The sequence below is a fragment of the Leuciscus leuciscus genome (genome assembly GCF_965113295.1).
Source record: "Leuciscus leuciscus genome assembly, chromosome: 2".
Classification (NCBI taxonomy): Eukaryota; Metazoa; Chordata; class Actinopteri; order Cypriniformes; family Leuciscidae; genus Leuciscus; species Leuciscus leuciscus.
Window position 1 is genome coordinate 45,802,119 of NC_138726.1, and position 18,127 is coordinate 45,820,245.

At 36.8% G+C, this 18,127-nt stretch overlaps 1 protein-coding gene and 1 long non-coding RNA gene across 3 annotated transcripts in view; both read right to left on the minus strand.

The window, feature by feature from the left end:
* The window catches only part of LOC309486803 (diacylglycerol kinase delta), a 65,825-nt gene that overhangs the window by 44,246 nt on the left and 3,452 nt on the right, over positions 1-18,127 (minus strand). The window lies entirely within an intron of this gene.
* On the minus strand, positions 1,022-4,551 carry LOC309493184. The gene is made up of 2 exons (XR_014203826.1): positions 4,411-4,551; positions 1,022-2,821 (listed from the first exon to the last, which is right to left on the minus strand). It is a non-coding gene; the product is annotated as an uncharacterized lncRNA (long non-coding RNA).

Genomic DNA, 18,127 nt, shown 5'->3' on the forward strand with positions numbered 1-18,127 from the left:
TACTGTGTTTAAGGCCAAATGGAAGGGAAAAACTGAAAGAAGCTGCCGTTCTGTGACTGTCAGTTCCACCCAACTTCCAGAAGTAAAACGCCGTCACGTACCGGTAAGAAAGCTGTTGCCATAGTGTTCCATTTTTACCATAATGCTGTTTAAAATTACGATACATTTTCAGTGAGAATACAATACCTTTACAATTACTGTTCTGGTAATAACCCTCTGCCAATCTGACTGTGTGGGTGGGGGAACAAAAATGCAGAAGTATAATCTATAGTTTTCATGAAAGCCCTGGAGCTGTCTAAAGTATGATGCTTTTTACATCACCCGGCAGACTTTTGCTGACAAATAAGTGTGAATTTCTTGATCCAGGGAACATGGAGAATTGGTAAACATAGCTTATTTACATATACTACCAACATTGTAACAATAGAAAGCGGGTTGAAAATCTTTGAAGTTACACTTTAAGAGTGTACGCTAAAAACTACAATGCTAAATTCATCCCAGAGAGGGAACACCAGAGATAGATATGAAGATAAATATAGAAAATATAGATTGTAAGAGCAGTGGTTATGCTCCCAGCAGGTGTTTGGAGCATTGCCTTAATCTTCTGCTAAAGCTCCAACAGTCTCATGTTAGGAGAACATTTATCATTGTTCCTTGTTTCATCAAGCAATCATGGACAAGTGGTAAAGATTGAGAGGAGAACATAATCTAACCACGGGAACACACACTCTGGTCCCTGGGGCACTGTGCAACACACAGCTTGACACGATTAGAAACGCAGTGGGAGACAAGTTAAAACAGTACAGAAAGAGAAAGTGGAAAGGGGCTGGATAAATGGCACTCTGTCTATTTACCAGTGACATCTTTCCAATATCCAGCAGCAGGTGATAAACAATGTGAGGAGAGAACAAGAAAGAGCGAATGATGGAGAGTTAGCCATAGAGAGAGGATGCTAAACTATGTTAGAGTACATATAAGAGGAAACCACACTTTCTCTGCCACACGCAGTCATTTCTCAATATTATTTCTTCACCAGTCTCTCTCTCTCTCTCACACTCACACACACACACACACACACACACACACACACACACACACACACACACACACACACACACACACACACACACACACACACACACACACACACACACACACACACACACACACACACACACACACACACACACACACACACACACACACACACACACACACACACACACACACACACACACACACACACACACACACACACACACAGAATTTCAACCCTCTGTGTCACAATGTGGCTTCTGAGACAGTCAGTCAGAGGCCACAGACAGGGACCAAACTGAGAATAAATATAGCTGGACTAAATTTAATCTACTAAACTCATGAAAAATTATAGCAAGCACTGATTAGCATCAGGGTGAGAGGAGAGCACCAAAGACAACTCCCAATAACCCCTGCTCCACCCAGCAGAATGCTGTGGTGAAATCTGTTCGTTGCAACTGGTCTCTGGTGTGCTCACTGCAATACCCAGCACTTACATTGCACTCTTAGGCAAGTTTCTGACAGTTACAAAATACTGTAAGTAGATAGTAGAGTAGAGGTCAAAACATAACCGTGCTGGGTCATTCCAGTGGGCAACGGGGTTTCAGCTATTGCAAAATGTGCGTGTAACAAGACTTTACTTTAAGGAAGCCTGTTTTCTTTGAGTAAAAAAAGAGGCAATTGTGATCAAATTTAGATATACTGTATATATATATTTCGCAATTATGAGACACAAAGTCACAACTGCAAGAAACATAAGTCATATTATAAGACATACAATGGTAATTATGAAAATATGACAAATTTGCAATTGTCGAATATAAGTCACAATTAAGTGAAAATAGTCACAAATGTACAGTAAAGCCACAATTAGGAAAATAAATGTGCAGCTGCAATGTTTAGTCACAATTGTCTTTTTATAAATTTTTTACACTGAGGTGGAAACAGGCTTCCATATTTCCATTAGCGGAGATGAGAAGTAGTTTTTGTTTAATGATTAAAAGTTGTGTTTAGAGGGAGGAAATATAGTGGTTCTTACAGAAAAGGTAGATGACATACTTCACACAGAAATTAAAATTCTGTCATGATTTACTCCTCCTCATGGAGTAAATTCTTTTGACTGAAACATTCTTCAAAATATCTCTGTTAGCGTTCTTCAGAAGAAAGTAAGCCATAAAGGTAAAGCCATAAAGCCTTGATGGTACATACAAACGTAAACGTTTGTGACGTTTTTGAGCAGAGGAAGCACGGATGTGGTTTGCAGTGCAGGACAAAAAAACAAAACAAAAAAAAACATATATGGTGCTTGTGTTTTCTCTTACACATGCACATACAGATGCAGCGGTGTCTTCTTTTCCTTCATCTTTTTTTGTCTCTGTTTTTGTACTCAGGCATGCTTCTTCCTTCCCAAACCCTCAAACACACTTGATTGAGGAGGTGTGTGTGTGTGGGTGTGTGGAGAGGGTGCTTCAGTGCTTTCATCTCAGGGTGACACAGAATCCCTCCCCAGTATTATATCATCTGCACCTGCACTCAGTGTGTGTTTGTGTGTGTACCCTCTTGATGGTGACACTATCTTAAGACGGCAAAACACGAGGAAGCCCTCCTTACTCTCCTCAGAGTATGATTCAACAAAGCTTTATTGGAACAACAGTAAAGGGTAACAGTATAGCTAAAAATACAGTATATTGTACTTTTGTAGATTGTGCTTAAGAATACTTCAATGGATTGTTCACTCAAAACAACACATATGTTATCATTTACTCACCCTTATGTTGCTTCAAACCTGTATGCAGAGGTGGAAAGAGTACTGAAAATTTGTACTCAAGTACAAGTACCGTTACATTGCTGAAATAATACTCAATTACAAGTAAAAGTACTGGTGTCAAAAAAGTAATTAAGTAAAAGTACAAATTACTCTTCTCAAAAACTACTCGGAGTACTAGTTACTAATTACTTTTTAGCTGGCGATAGTTAATGCATTACCAATAAAAATATACAACCAAATCATAGATTTATGTAGAAAATAGCTACTTTTAACACATTTTTACCTTATTGTCGAAGGACATTAATTAGTGGATACTGGAATTTCTAACTTCAATATGACACCTTGAAATATGTCAATATTCAGTAGGCCTAGCCTATAATTTTTAATACCATCGGGAAAACTACTACATACTAAATATTTTAATATCTACATTTTTGTCCATCCATTTTGTCAAGGCAATCATTATTTTCAAGCATTGAAAAGCACAACACTCATTGTAACAGTAATCTATTTGAATGGAAAAGTTTAATTCAAGTCTTCTGAAGAGACACGTCCACTTTATAAGGAGAGATTTTAATTCAGGCTTTTGTTTACATATTTAAACATTGATCAATAACCATTACAATAATCTAATATTTACTCAGTGTATTTGTCTTTACAATAGGGTAACGTGAACTGTTGCAATAGCTCACACACAGCACGAGGAAGCTTGATTTCAATTCAAACTGAATTTAATTTGCAAAAAGACTAGATTTTTCATAACTTTTGACAGCGTTTAATTCAAGAGCATGGAGAGATTGGAGCTGGACGTCATTTGAGTCTGCAGTGAGAACCACTTGGAGAGATTCGCGATTACACATGATATGACACACAGTCCGAGAGCGCACACTCAATATCCGAGTCCAGTTCATTCGTAGCCTACATTTGAGAGCTCGCGTCCAGTTTTCTGCGATTACATGAATGTGCCCTCGCGTTATAATATTGTTCGTGACATTTGCCATTAAAATATGCCATAGAAACTTGCAGGTATTAATACAATTATGCGTAATAGGCCTACCTGCAATCCCGCGCTGAGGGGAGGCGGGTGTGTCAAACTCGCTGTCGTTGAGATAAGAGAATGAGAACACGCAGCTGGTATCGTATTGGTGTATAGGCCAAAATGAGTATTGACAGATATTTCAGTATTGATATGTATCAAAATATAGATATTTTGACAGTACTACTATGTAGTTTGTTGTTCCAAACTTTCAGTCCAGCCATTAATCACTCTGAGCTCCTCGCCTCCTTCATGATCAGCTCTTCAAAACCTGCTGCGACTGCGGTGGCTTTCATTCAGTCCAAATATCAGGGGTTTTATTGGTCCGTTTACGATCGAATATTTTTATTGGCTACCGAAATGCATTTCAAAGATTTGAATATCAATTCAAATTGTACTCAGTAACGAAATGTGATTTTACAAGTAGCGAAGTAGATTACTTAGCTTAATATGTACTTGAGTACAAGTAAAATTACAGATTAAAAAATATACTCAAAAAAGTACAAGTACCCAAAAAAACGACTTAATTACAGTAACGTGAGTAGTTGTAATTCGTTACTTCCACCTCTGCCTGTATGACTTTCTTTCTGACTGAAATATCCTTTAAACTGTTATTTTTCTACAGAAGAAAGTAATTCATTGGTGATGCGCAAAAGAAAGTCTTACAAGTTTTGACAGATTTTTCTTTTTTGTGTGAACTATCCACTAATCAGTCATCCCCTTTGACATACATTATGAAACATTCATATTTTTTACAATTCAGATTAAAGTGTGCTTCAGTTTTGAGCGTCACAACGGCCCATTCTATTAATTTCTCCTCTGGTTTTCAGGATTTTTTGTGCCTTTCCTGATTCAATGGCTATATGATAATAAGATCCTCTTCCAGTTCCTTTTATCTTCTTAGGGACCTATAAGGCATTGCAGTTTCCTTCGTAATTAATTCCTTTGTTATTTCCCTTTCCCATCAATCCAAATAAATGTTTTTACCATGTTTAGTATCTGATGTTTAAGCTTGATTCATCAAAGATGCCAGTTGGAAACCAGGAGAAGAGATTTTTAGGCTAAAACCAGCTAAGAGTGGGAGCATGAAATGAAAAATGCACCTTGACCACATAATTTTAAATCAAAGTGTCATAACTCGATCTTCTGGTGAAACTGCAGATTTGCAGCAGATCTGGAATATGGAAGAAATTATCTGTCACTACTCTTTACTGAAGGGTGTATTTATTTAAAATATTTACAAATTAAGCAATTCAATTAAAGGGATAGGTCACCCAAAGAATTTAATTCTGCCATTATTCATGACTTTATTCTGCCAAACACAAAATAATATTTTTTGTCCATTCAATGAAAGTCAACGGGGTCCAAAACAACAATGAACGAATGAATTAATGAATGAGGGATAATTACGGGACAATTATCTGTAAAGCTGCTTTGAAACAATATTTATTTGAAAAGTACTATAAAATTAAACTGGACATAAGTTGAACATGTCTACTCTAGAGCTGTGACTATCAATTATTCTGAAAAGGACTTTTATGATGAAACACAGGAGGAATGATGAGTGCTCACGTCTTGCCAGAGATTTTGAATAGAAGAACTCGTTTTCTGATGGGTGTAATTGAAGCACTAAGATTTGATATAGTCCTGACTCTGCTGAAAAGGTGTTATAGTATGTGGTGTAAATGATACATGCTGCTCAAGGGTTCACAGACAGGATGCGCTCTAACATTAAGTATAGACCTCAGAGTTGCAGGCTTTTTTCAGAATAAATAATACACACACTCACACATGCACAACCATAAGCGTATAGCCTTACACCTTGATAGACCAAACCCTAACCCTGTGTTTTCCTTCTCTCTGAGTTTCTTTCTACTTACAGTACTTCATTCTCTCTCTAAAACCTCTCCTTTTTTGTTTTCGTTACCTGAAACCTCTTTTGTTTCACAGTCCCTCCTTCTCAGCTCTAAAAAGTCATCGGTATTCAGTATACAGCATTACACCAAAAGAAAACACACACATACACATCAGTATACAAATAAGTATATCTGTTTGCGATGCATGTTTCAAATCGAAGTATGCACTTTGCTAACACGATCAGCTCGTGATCCGGTGTTTTCCACGTCTCAGTACGGCTCAGCTCACGTACAGTGAACTCCATCTCTGCATGTACTGCGAGATTAGCGTGCATTTGGGAATGTAGCGGCCACCAGTTACGTGTTATTTTCACATTTGCATAATTTCCAACATTTTTGTGTGAAGATGATTACAGCATTTCACTAGATTTGTAATGAGTTTGTAAACCTGTTTTCACAGAAAATGTAGTTTTCCGTCAAAATAAAAGCTCAATTGCAGTTTCCGTCAAAATAAAACCTGAGGGTTTATCTCTCGCAAGTGTAGAAATCAGGACAAAAGTATTGTAATTTCCATACTGTAGCGTAAAGTAAAATAATATACTTATGAAATATGTATTTTCCGTTTTACATTACATTATTACATTACAGCTGTTACTGTCATAATAATAAATACAAATATAATAAAAAAAATTATTACTGAATAATAACCTTAAAATTATTAATACTATTTTTATTATTATTATATTCTAATTGTTTGGCTTCCTAAAACACCATTGTGAATGTAATGTTGACTGGGACATTAGAAAAAGTTCAGAGAAAAGGTTCAGGTAAAAGTCAATTTCGATTTTCAAAGAGAAAGAGAGAAAAGTCAACCTTTAAGATACCTTCGTACAGTCTATGTAGGTGTGTATGTGTGTGGGTGTGGGCAAATGGTATGTGTATGAGAGATGCAGCAACTAAACATGTCCTCTGTCCTGGAGCTATAATCATAACATCATTCAGCAAAATGCTTCTTTCACTATATTTTAGAACAGTTCTGGATAAAACTCAGTCTAACCAATAAAAACCTAAACTCTTCTAAATAATACCGTTTGCACACAAATTCGACCCTGAGAACTGAAAACTGCACCGTCCTACTTTGTTCGGCTACAATTGAGCCCTCTGAACAATGAGATGTTGCTCCATTCACAACGGAGAAACCTCAAGGAACTGATCGCTGTCACAACAGACCATCTACAGTTACAGACAAGAAACACAGCCTGAATAGAATGAAATATGGATGAGATACACACTCTCAAGTGCTTCATGTGGAGTAACACTGCTAGTGTTGTGAAATTAACAAGATGAAGGGACTTGTAGAAAACGTCTCTGTGATTTAAAGTGAAATATGAGACATCATTCTAGACTCCTCCTCCTCTCTGGCATCAAACCTGACAGCAGGTACCACAGAGGGAGAGAGTGAGTATGTGTATCCTGTTCTAATAAGATTAGACGTTGAGATGGGATTAGTTTCATCTTGGCGACATTCCCATTCCAGGCTGTCTTAAAAACAAGAGCATCTTCAGCTCCACTGTCAATATTTAAACTAATGATCACGAACAGAGCTTAACCTCACAGATGAGCATCTAACATCAGAAAAACTGAAATAATTCTTTAATAATTCAAATAATGTGTTTCTGCGTGATAAAACAGTTAAGACGGATTTAAATTCTTCTGGGTAGAATTTCTCATGCAGATGAAACAGATTTGACCCAGGCTTGCAACATCTCCCAATTTCCTCTTTCTCTCCCCAGCTGCAAATTGCCATGCTGTTCGAGGATGTTGGTTTGGCACTGGTATTTAACTCCACTGCTGTCCTACAATGATAATGCAGAACATGATAATAAATCTAGTCATTCTCTCCTTCTCATCTCTCCCTCAGCTTCCCCTTTCCATCTTTCTTTCTAGCTCATGCAGTAACCATGACCTGGAAGAGAGTGTCAGGTTCACCTACAAGGTGAATACAGGTAAAGTAGGACAACTTCTAAAATAAGGCACTTGAGTTTAATCTATTGTGCACTAAGTTTGAAATATCCCCTCTATGCATTAGACACGATGAGCAAACCCTCTGCTAAATCACACCTCTCATGAGTGGCTTTCTGGGAAATCTGACCGCCATGTCACGTGTCACGGCACCCTGCTTGCTTTCAGTCTGTTTCACTCATCTAGCCAAATCTTCTCATATCTTTGTGTGTTTCTCAGTATGATCATTTTTGGACTCGATTCGGATGAACGTCACAGGAAATAACAAGCACACTAAAACCATCTTCCTGCAGACCTGACCACAGCCACAAATAGACCTGCACTAGCCTAAAAATGACTGACCTGCTAGCAATGCTTACTGGAAGAGAAAAAAACAAGAGAACGAGAGAGAGAGAGTAAGAGAGAAAGAAGAACAATATGAAACTTTACAAATGAAACCAAAAACCACTTCCTTCATGTACTGATGACAATGGCCCAGATATAGAAATGCTGATCCTTCCACCTCACACCCCAAACAGCTCAGTCTTCACAACATGTCACTTCTGTAGTAGTAGTTGACCTAACATTGCTAAACCAGCTGGCATTCCTGCTGTGTTCAAATCAGACTAATCTAAACATCAATCAAGAAACTGGAGAGCTTCTTTTGGAATCCAGATCATCTGCATCACGCATTCAGTTTGCATGCATCTGTCCTTAAATGTGTGCATTCATGTACATTGAAGCTTTCACAGTGGCTTGTGTATGTGTGTGCCCTCTGTTTACACTGCGGTGTTGTTTGGTGCAGTGCTGATGCATATGATTGCCTCTGAGAGCTTTTATACTGGACCGCTCCAGATTTGACAAGAGCCGGGCACAGAACAATGGCCTTTGATTAGAGAAGAGGTCTGTGCCTCTCTCTCCTCTAAAACTCCTCGAGTGGACCAGAGCGATGAATGACTCATTCCTCCCTGTTGCTTCCTCTCTCTCTTTCTCTCAGCTTCTGGCCTGCATGAATGTGTAGATTGTCACCATATCACTCTGACACTGCTCATGCCCACAAAACCACCAGTTCTGACTCTTCAGACCATTTCAGATGCTCTGTGACTATTCTTCTAAATGACAGTGCAGATGAAAGGCCAAATTACTTTTTTCATAAACAGGACATAATACATTTGAAACAGTTAATCCATACTAGGGTTGTATTATACTGTACCAGCTAAAGTATCACAATACAAGAAGTATCATGAGTTTACTATTTTTTTTTCCAATTAATTACTACTACTACTACTACAGTGAATATTATTATACAGAAAAAATAATAGTTCTGAACATGACTTAATGTCTTCAGTTTCACACAGCGTTGCAATGCAGCTTTTACTGAAAATTGAAGGGAGACTTCAAAAACTCGCAACTTTTATTGAAGTTAACTATAAAGTTATGTCTGCAATAATGAACGTGAGCAAGACTAACAATCCGAAACCTCTCTAAAGTCCATCAAACGCATCACAGGAGGTGCTTATGTGGTTCACTGCCATTTTGTTGTATTCCACATGCACTATTTTGAATTGTTAGGCTGAATTTTTGCTTTATAAGATGCTGATACATTTAAAAGGAGTTCATCTTTGAATTCCTGCATTGTGTTTCATTCTGTTGCACACAAAATACCACCATAAATCATGTAATACCATTTGAAATATACTGTGGCACTGCTGGTATTTTGAGGCTCAGGGATTCAGTAGGGGGGTAAACGATGCAACCCTAATTAATGCTGTATGGAACCAGTGCTATACACGTACTAATAACATCTGAGAAGTGTTGATTGGACTACAGTCATATCTGACCTTGATCAGACTCTTTGCAAGTGCATTGCTCATACTGGCGAACCCATCTGTGATCATCAATTGATCTGAAGAAAGATAGTAAGAAAGAGAAAGAAAGAAAGAAAGAAAGAAAGAAAGAAAGAAAGAAAGAAAGAAAGAAAGAAAGAAAGAAAGAAAGAACGAAAGATAGAAAAAAAGAAAGACATCCAATTTTGCTAAAAAGGATTAAAAAACAAACAAAACAAAAACAACAACAACAACAACAATGACATCAGATTAAACTCTGTCTACACTAAAGTTGTGCCTCTCTGTCCTGACTGAATTAAACCCCTGGACGCTTCCTGTTATGTGGAGTGTGTAGTGTGAATCAAAACCCTCCGTTGCTATTTTTAGTGGCACAAAACATGCTCTGAAAAGCAGAGAGTGTCAAAAGAGGAAACACAGAAGTAGACTTCCTTCCTGCTTCAGTTTTCTTCATTTAAACAACGAAAAAAAATAGATGAGAGATACTGAGTGGGTGTCAACATGGCCTGATGGCTTCCATTTTGTCCTGACTGGAGAAGCTGCTGCTGCTGCTAAGTGTGTTCGTCATGACTGATGCTATGTTATGATGTGCTATTGGTCTTCATTAGCAAAGAAAAGAGATGGAAACTGACATACACACTATATTATCAATCATACTAACAACCCAGTAGCTCATTCTTCCTCTTTTTCACTGACACACATTAAACATTATGACTGGGGTAATTAATTTCACTCATACGATGGAGACTTGTGTCTTAAACCCACAAAGTTTACAGCATTTAATTTTTACGCAAAAAATAAAGGCTGTATGACGCAACAAAATGACAGCCAATCAAAACGTACTTGATGCTTATATACAGCTATGTGTTTCAGCCAATGAGATTTCACTCTGGGTGAGATTATCCAGAATGACACGACAGAAATAGAAAGCAAACAACTGACAAAACACAAACAGGCAGATTGGAGAGATTTGATTAACCAATTGTCACTTTATCGCACCTAGTTAGGGTGAAAAATAGATGCACAGTAGAAGCATGTGCCAGGTTCCCCTGGGTGGCTGTGATGACTGAAACTAAAAGCTACCTGCTGCATCTGTGAACCTCTGTGCCTCTCGTTCACTTGTCCTCTGCTCTCTCTGCCACCCGTCTCTCTCATACAAATGCCCTCACAATGTGAGAAAGAGAGAGCTCATTATAGCAGGCTTTTCTTCAGAGGATAAAGGATTGCTAGCGTGTGTGTAGATCACTTATGGGCCCAGCAGAACGAAAACAACATGAATGGAAGATGAAAAAAAAAGAAATGGTAGGAAATAAAGCATGTTGAACATGTGTGCCCTGTTACATGCACTTACCATAAGAGAGAAAGAAAGAAAGAAAGAAAGATCAGTCTCACGATCCACAAATCACGTATGATTCATGATTCATATGAGCCGGTTCTTTTTACTGAGACATTCAGCATGACCAATGTGAAAGAATAAAACTAATTACATTTTGGTCTGTTACACACGGCTTTTTAATATATATATATATATATAGGTGTGTGGCCAACTATGGGACAGAACTTTGCTTTTAGAAAGGCATTTTTAGACATGAAAAAGTCATTAAAAAGTCTGTGTAAACATTTTGTAAAAATTATGTTAATGAAATTGCATTTGTTATTCAATTTTTTTTTTCTTGAAAAGTAAAAAATCTTTAATGGAACTGTTAAGGAACCAAAATCATTAAATCATTAAGATTAATCATTACAACCTAAATTATTGAAATTCTTGTGATTCCTTATTCCTAGTGCTATTCAATTATTTTATCTAAAAAAATTTCCAAACACACATAAACAAAAAACGCTCCATCTCATCCTCTCTCTCTCTCTCTCTCTCTCTCTCTCTCTCTCTCTCTCTCTCTCTCTCACACACACACACACACACACACACACACACACACACACAGACAGACACGATCTGACAGCTATTCCTGTTATTTAAATGCTCTGCAATCTTTCTGTCGCTTCGGCACCTTTTGGACAAACCAGAGATCCTTCAGGCCTCTGTCAGACCCTTTCTTTCTCTCTCTTACACTGTCTCCCTAACTCTCTCTCTCTCTCTTTCTCCTATCTTCTTAATTTCTTCGCTCCATTGCCTTAATGGACTGTCAAGGCAATGATGGACGGTGCTTTTCTAATTAGGTTTTCAAGTTTAACCCAGAAAGAAAGAGAGGGAGAGAGAAAGAGAGGGGTGATGAGAGGAAGAAAGACAGAAAATGGAGATAAAAAAAGAAAGATAAATGAGACAGGTACATTGAGACAAGGGAAACAAATGATAAATCCTCAGGAGAAAATAATCGAAGGACTTAGAGTTATGGTTCAGTTCATCTAAAAATTTTAATTTGTTCGATCAGTTAATTATTTACTCATGTCATTACAAATCCATATGCTATTATTATTTCTTCTGAACACATTTTAAAAGAATTGTTACACAGCTTGCCAGTTCGTAGTTCGTAGTGCCCTAAAAATACACCCTAAAAGTAGTCTATATGACTTGCACTACTCCATCTCTTCTGAATCTTCAGACAGTTTGATTTGAGGAACAGACCAAATAACAGCATACAGTTTTCAACAACACTAAATAATAGATTTTTTGGGGAGATGTAATTACAAGTTCACGAAAAAATATGCATCAACGTCTCCCTTGTGTCTTCTTTTACTAGTTATCCTATTCTCTCTCTTTGTCCTTTGTAATGATGTATTTAAGGCTGTCTTCCTCAACATGGACCCATAAAATCCACTAGGACAGAACATCAATACAAAAGGGGTTTAAAGTCTCCTGGTGAAAGTGATTAGAGACAGATATTCAGTCTGTCTTTGTTTCTAATTACTTTTTACTTAGACAATTATCAATAAAGGTTCTGTTTTAGGTCTAATGTGATTATGACATCCTGTCTATATATCCTAAAGCTAAAATGCCAGTTTAGACAAGATAAGTGGAGTAAAGACGTCTAGATCGTTTTTTTATACAAAAAAATTAAGTTCAGCGGAATTCAGTTACAGCTCTTTCAGTCTAGGACATATTTGACATAGTTTAGCAGGTGATACCAGAAAATAAATGCAATTGCTACAGTAAAGCACAGGTCTTGAATCCTCAAAATGAACTATAAAATCCCTTTTTTAGGTTACCCAAACCATTAAAGAGCCGTTAGTGGTGGTTTGAGACTCAGGGTTAAACTCACAGTGAGGTACTCTCAGATAACACACATACGGTCAACTTCGGGGAAATGCAGCAAAGGGAAAAACACAGTCATTCTTAGACATATGAGACTACGCATATCCTCAACTAATTCTACAGGGGTTTTACACACTCAACATGATCCTTGACCTCCTCCTCCAACTGAATACTGTTGGTCTTCAGTATCATCTACTACATGACTGTTCAAACAAAAACACCCAGGAGCACATGAAACAATCACAGAGTTCTCATCATCCACATGGTCTGAATTTATAGGCTTCTCAAGACACCTAGGCAAATTTTCACATATTGCTACAGTCTTCTTGGAAGAAGTTCCTAAATGCAAACCAACTATAAACAGTAAGAACAGACTGAAATACAGTAGAAGCTGTGACACAGTGGTGATGTGCCTTCTTGTGACAAGGAATTCACTGATATTAAAAGTCTGTACTATTAAATTAAACATAAAACACTTCACATTAAAATCAGTATTTTCAAATGCTACAAGTGAAATTGTGTAATAACCTATAGCATTTCATTTTGAGATCTTAAAGTTTTTGCATTTAATGGTGTTATTTTAAAAATGAACTTTTAAGTGAGCATTCGGCAACGCATTAGAAATGAGCATGAACAATTAAATACCCAATAAAACTGTAAAATGCACCTTTGAAGAAAGAAGACATACAGATTAAATGAAAAATAAATAAATAAAACACATTTTGTGTTACATTTTGATTTAACAATGTTGGTTCCAATGGCAAATAATAGCATCACCATAAACAACTTTAACCGAAAAAAGAAAAGGAAAAAGATATATTTACCCCGCAGTGTCACACCCACAGTGTAACTCGTCTTCACTTCTCTTTTTCTACCCTTAACCATGATTTCTATTTTTTTTTTTTTTTTTTCTTACTAGAAGGTTGTTTTTTCTCAAAATGCTTTGTTTGGTCTTTGACAAAATTTTGCTACATCATTTAGTCACGTTGCTACTCACCCTAAATCTCCTGCTCCTCCTTAAGAGACTATTTCTCTCACAATTACAGCTTTTCAAACTGTTAATATAAAGTGCTGCTTTTGTATAAGACCTCTTTCTTAAGAAAAAAACGAAATAGCTGGACACCGGTCTGGTGGGGTCACATCCTCGTTTGGTCCACTACCTTGAGGAGACAGGGCTAATTAGTTGTCAGGGAATTCTGCCCTTTCTGAATTTGTCTTGTGTCATTCTGTTTCTCAGCAAATGGACTGAATGTGTCTCCCAGCTAACACACACAAAACACAACAACACACATTCTTTTCCTCCTTGCCTGCCTCCAGTTTCTGCACACAAAATTAATGAGGGCACTAACAAAAAGGGCAGAGAGAGAGGGCGAGAGAGACAGAGTCTTATGTAATTCTTTACCCCTTGGAGAGGAAGAAATAGAATAGGGCCATCTAACACAGAAAGAGTATTGACATTGTGCACTGATAAATGAGACCCTCAGAGGAAACCTGTTACAGGATAAACACACATCACTGTTACTCTCTTCTTTTTCCTAATTCACAAACACTTAAACTCTTTCTTCAACATCTCAATTTGTCTCTGGTTTTTTCACTCTTCACACCACAGTTCAAGGATTACAAGTTTTAACTGCCAAATCATCATCAATGTCACTCAGGCTAGTAATGTAATGTGGCAAAAGATTTACATCAGCACAAATGAGCAGGATTTGCAAAACATTGTTTGTTAAGCCCTGCACACACTTATTTCTCATCTCCTACCATAATCATAATTCATATGTCATATGAACACACAGGGCATGTTTGGAATGGCATATTACCTACTTTTTTGTAATGAATGTAGTGTGCAGCATACTGTGCACCATATCTGAAATGAAATGTGTTCAGCTTGACCTTTCTAGGATTACGATTTGAGTTTATCTGTAATAATTATATAACTTAAAAAAAAAAAAAATTAAGCCAATGGAATATCAAACACCATTTCAAAAAGTTTAAAAAATGTTTTTAATGTTTTTGAATGAAGTCATCAAGGCTGCATTTATTTGATCACAAATACAGTAAAAGCAGTAATATTGTGAGATATTATTACAATTTAAAATAACTGATTTCTATTTTAATATAATTTTTAATTTTCTACTTTAATATTCTAAAGTGTGTTTTATTCCTGTGATGGCAAAGCTGAATTTACGTGAACAACGCACCTTTACTCCAGTCTTCCGTGTCACACGATCCTTCAGAAATCATACTAATATGCTGATTTGGTGCACAATAAATATTTCTTATTGTTTTCAATCTTGAAAACAGTTGTGCTGCTTAATTTTGGTGGAAACTGATACATTATATTTAGCATTCTTTGATGAACAGAAAGTTCATCAAAAGAACATCATTTATTTGCAACAGAATATTTTTTTTTCACGAACATATAAATTGTAATGTAAAATACTGTCAATTTTACGGTCACTTTTCATAAATGTAATGTCCTTGCCGAATAAAAGTATTAATTTAAGCCTAGACCCATTTTTAACATTCAGGGTGTCAAATGTACAGTAGTAACTTAAAACACAATTTTTATTTTGTTATATCCAATACATTTAAATCACTTCTCACTTCTCTATTTGAAGGAGATAATCAAAATGCTAAAATGGGGTAACTGTCTAAGATATCTACAAAATGTAGCCTACAACACGTTGTTAACTTCGATTCTACACATTTAAATGTCAGTGTGTGCAAGCCAACAACAGGTAATAAATGAACTCAGTCAGGCTGAAATGACATGTCCCACTTAGCAGGGTTTAACAAGTATGCTAATGAAGGGGAAATCACTAATGAGCATTGGAAGAAGCATTCAGTGTTTCATGACACCAATCTAAGCACACACACAAACAGACCATTCATTTTCATCATTGTTTCATCACTGTACTCAATTTCTAATTCTGCATTAGTATTAGCCTGTCATTAGCATCTCATTGTCTGATGACCCTCCAACAAACCATCAGCATTCATTGACTGTCTGATGCATATTGCACACAAAAATAGCAAGTATTGATTGAAATGGTCATTTCCGGTCTGATTGGCTGGCTTTACGCAACCTCTGGGTGTGAGTACACACTGTTTTTTTTAAATAGGGCTGTCACAATGAGCGCATCACAGGAAGCAATAACTTCTGTGGCATAATCTACTGAAGGTAAACGTGCCCCTAAACTCGGGCTCAGACTACAGGAGTTTATAAATCTTAACCGACTGCGAAATCTGCTTGCATCACAGACATAAGGAGAATCTTCACAGATTTTCTTCTTTCAAATCTCAAACCTGTACAAGCTACAAGATTTGAAGCTAGACTAAGATTATCATGCCAGATTTAGCACATCACATGATCTTACCGGGGAAGCGGATGTAAACAAAATGGAAATTGTTGCGTCAACTTGCTGTAGATATTATATGAGGAGACATTAAAGGGATGGTTCGGAGTAAAATCAACCTAGAGTCCTTTGCACCATGTCCTCGAGGCAAAGCGCCCTAGGTTGATTTTACTCCGAACCATCCCTTTAAAGGCAGTCATATTCGACCAGCTGTCCCTCCATCTCCATTGCCATTTCAAAAGTTCTGTCACTTCTGTCTCCTTGTTGACTTGTCTCTCTCATTAGCTATTGTGGAAGTACTGATGTAGTCATAATCATCCCAATTTAAAATCCTAAATATCAAACATGTTTGATATGGTCGAGGTGGCCCCGATGTGTCCGCGAGCTTATCGGGAGGTTTAAGATTTGATCTGAGAACGTCTCACATTACCAGATAATCTGGGCCGAACATCGGAATCGACCAATGGCTTGTGATATAGAATGATTCAGTAAATTAGATCATTACCTGCCCTTGCACTGACACGTCTTAAAATATGTCACTGCCATTGTTTTGTCTCAAAATGCACACCAGTAATGTTTTTCTAAGACACTATTATAAAAGCTCCTTAAATGTCCTAATTGAACTTGGGCCTAATCCTGGCTTAATCTAAGCCCTGTCTGTGAAGTGTGAAACCAGGCCTACAGTACATGCTGCATACAAATACTCAGGTCCAGATAATGAAAAAAAAAATAAAAAAAAATGAAACAGCAGCTGTCAGCCAAATATATCTAAAGCTCTTTATCTCAAGTAGTAAGGCGAGTGCTAAGCACACCCTTATTTCCTGTCAAAGTGAATGTGTATGTGAAAAAAATTTATTTTCAAAAACATTTTCATAGATGTCTCCCAAGGGACATTTTGTCTGAAATTTAAATCAGATAAACTGAGATATTTGTGAAACTATCAAGCATTAAGTAAAATTCCATTCAAACGTTTTCCGTAAAAAATCTTTTAAAAAGAAATGTATACCTTTAATCAGCAAGGATGCATTAAATTGATCAAAAGTGACAGTGAAGGATTTCACATTGTTACAAAAACAATTTATTTCAAATAAATGCTGTTCTTATGAGCTTTCTATTCTTCAAAGAAACCTAAAAAAAGATCATGGTTTCCACAAAAATATTATAAGCAGCACAACATTGATAATAATAAGAAATGTTTCTTGAGCACCAAATCAGCATATTAGAATGATTTCTGAAGGATCATGTGACACTGAAGACTGGAGTAATGATGCTGAAAGTTCAGCTTTGCCATCACAGGAATAAATTATATTTCAAAACACATTAAAATAGAAAACAGTTATAAATTGTGATAGTATTTCACAATATTACTGTTTTTACTATTTTTTATCAAATAAATGCAGTCTTTGGTGAGAATATAAATCTTAATGACCCCAACAATTTACAGGTTGTAAGAACAGAATTATCAAATAATTTCTACATAAAGTATTAGAGAAGCGTTAGACATTTTTTTCCAGAATGAAAACGTTAACTTAATTGGCATCTGTGTAATTGCCTGATTCAATTAGTTGAGCTTCTTTGGCTTGCTGATACTGACTAATATTCTGCTAATTTCATCAACCGCACAGTCAAGATAAACATGACTGACATGAGCTGATCTGGGATCAGGTTCATCTTATCACAGCTATGATCGAAATGTTCACGTACAAAAAGCCATTGCTTATTTGAGATCTGCTTACTCTAAGCAGATCAGAAAGGTTAAACTGATCTGAGGTCAGTTTTCAGCTATTTAACAGAAAGGAATGGAAGGTGACGCACTCAAGCACACAGATAAAGGCCTGATCTGAGATCTGTTTAAAAGGAAGCTTAACGCTGATATGATTTGTTATGGTGACACTGCAATAAACCTTTGAACCCTGCGAGTAGCAATACAGAGTCTTAAATGTAAACAAAAAGAAAAGAAAAAGGGTTCAATGGGCCTGGTTACTAAGTTATAAGCTCAACAGTGGGCGAAAGAGCA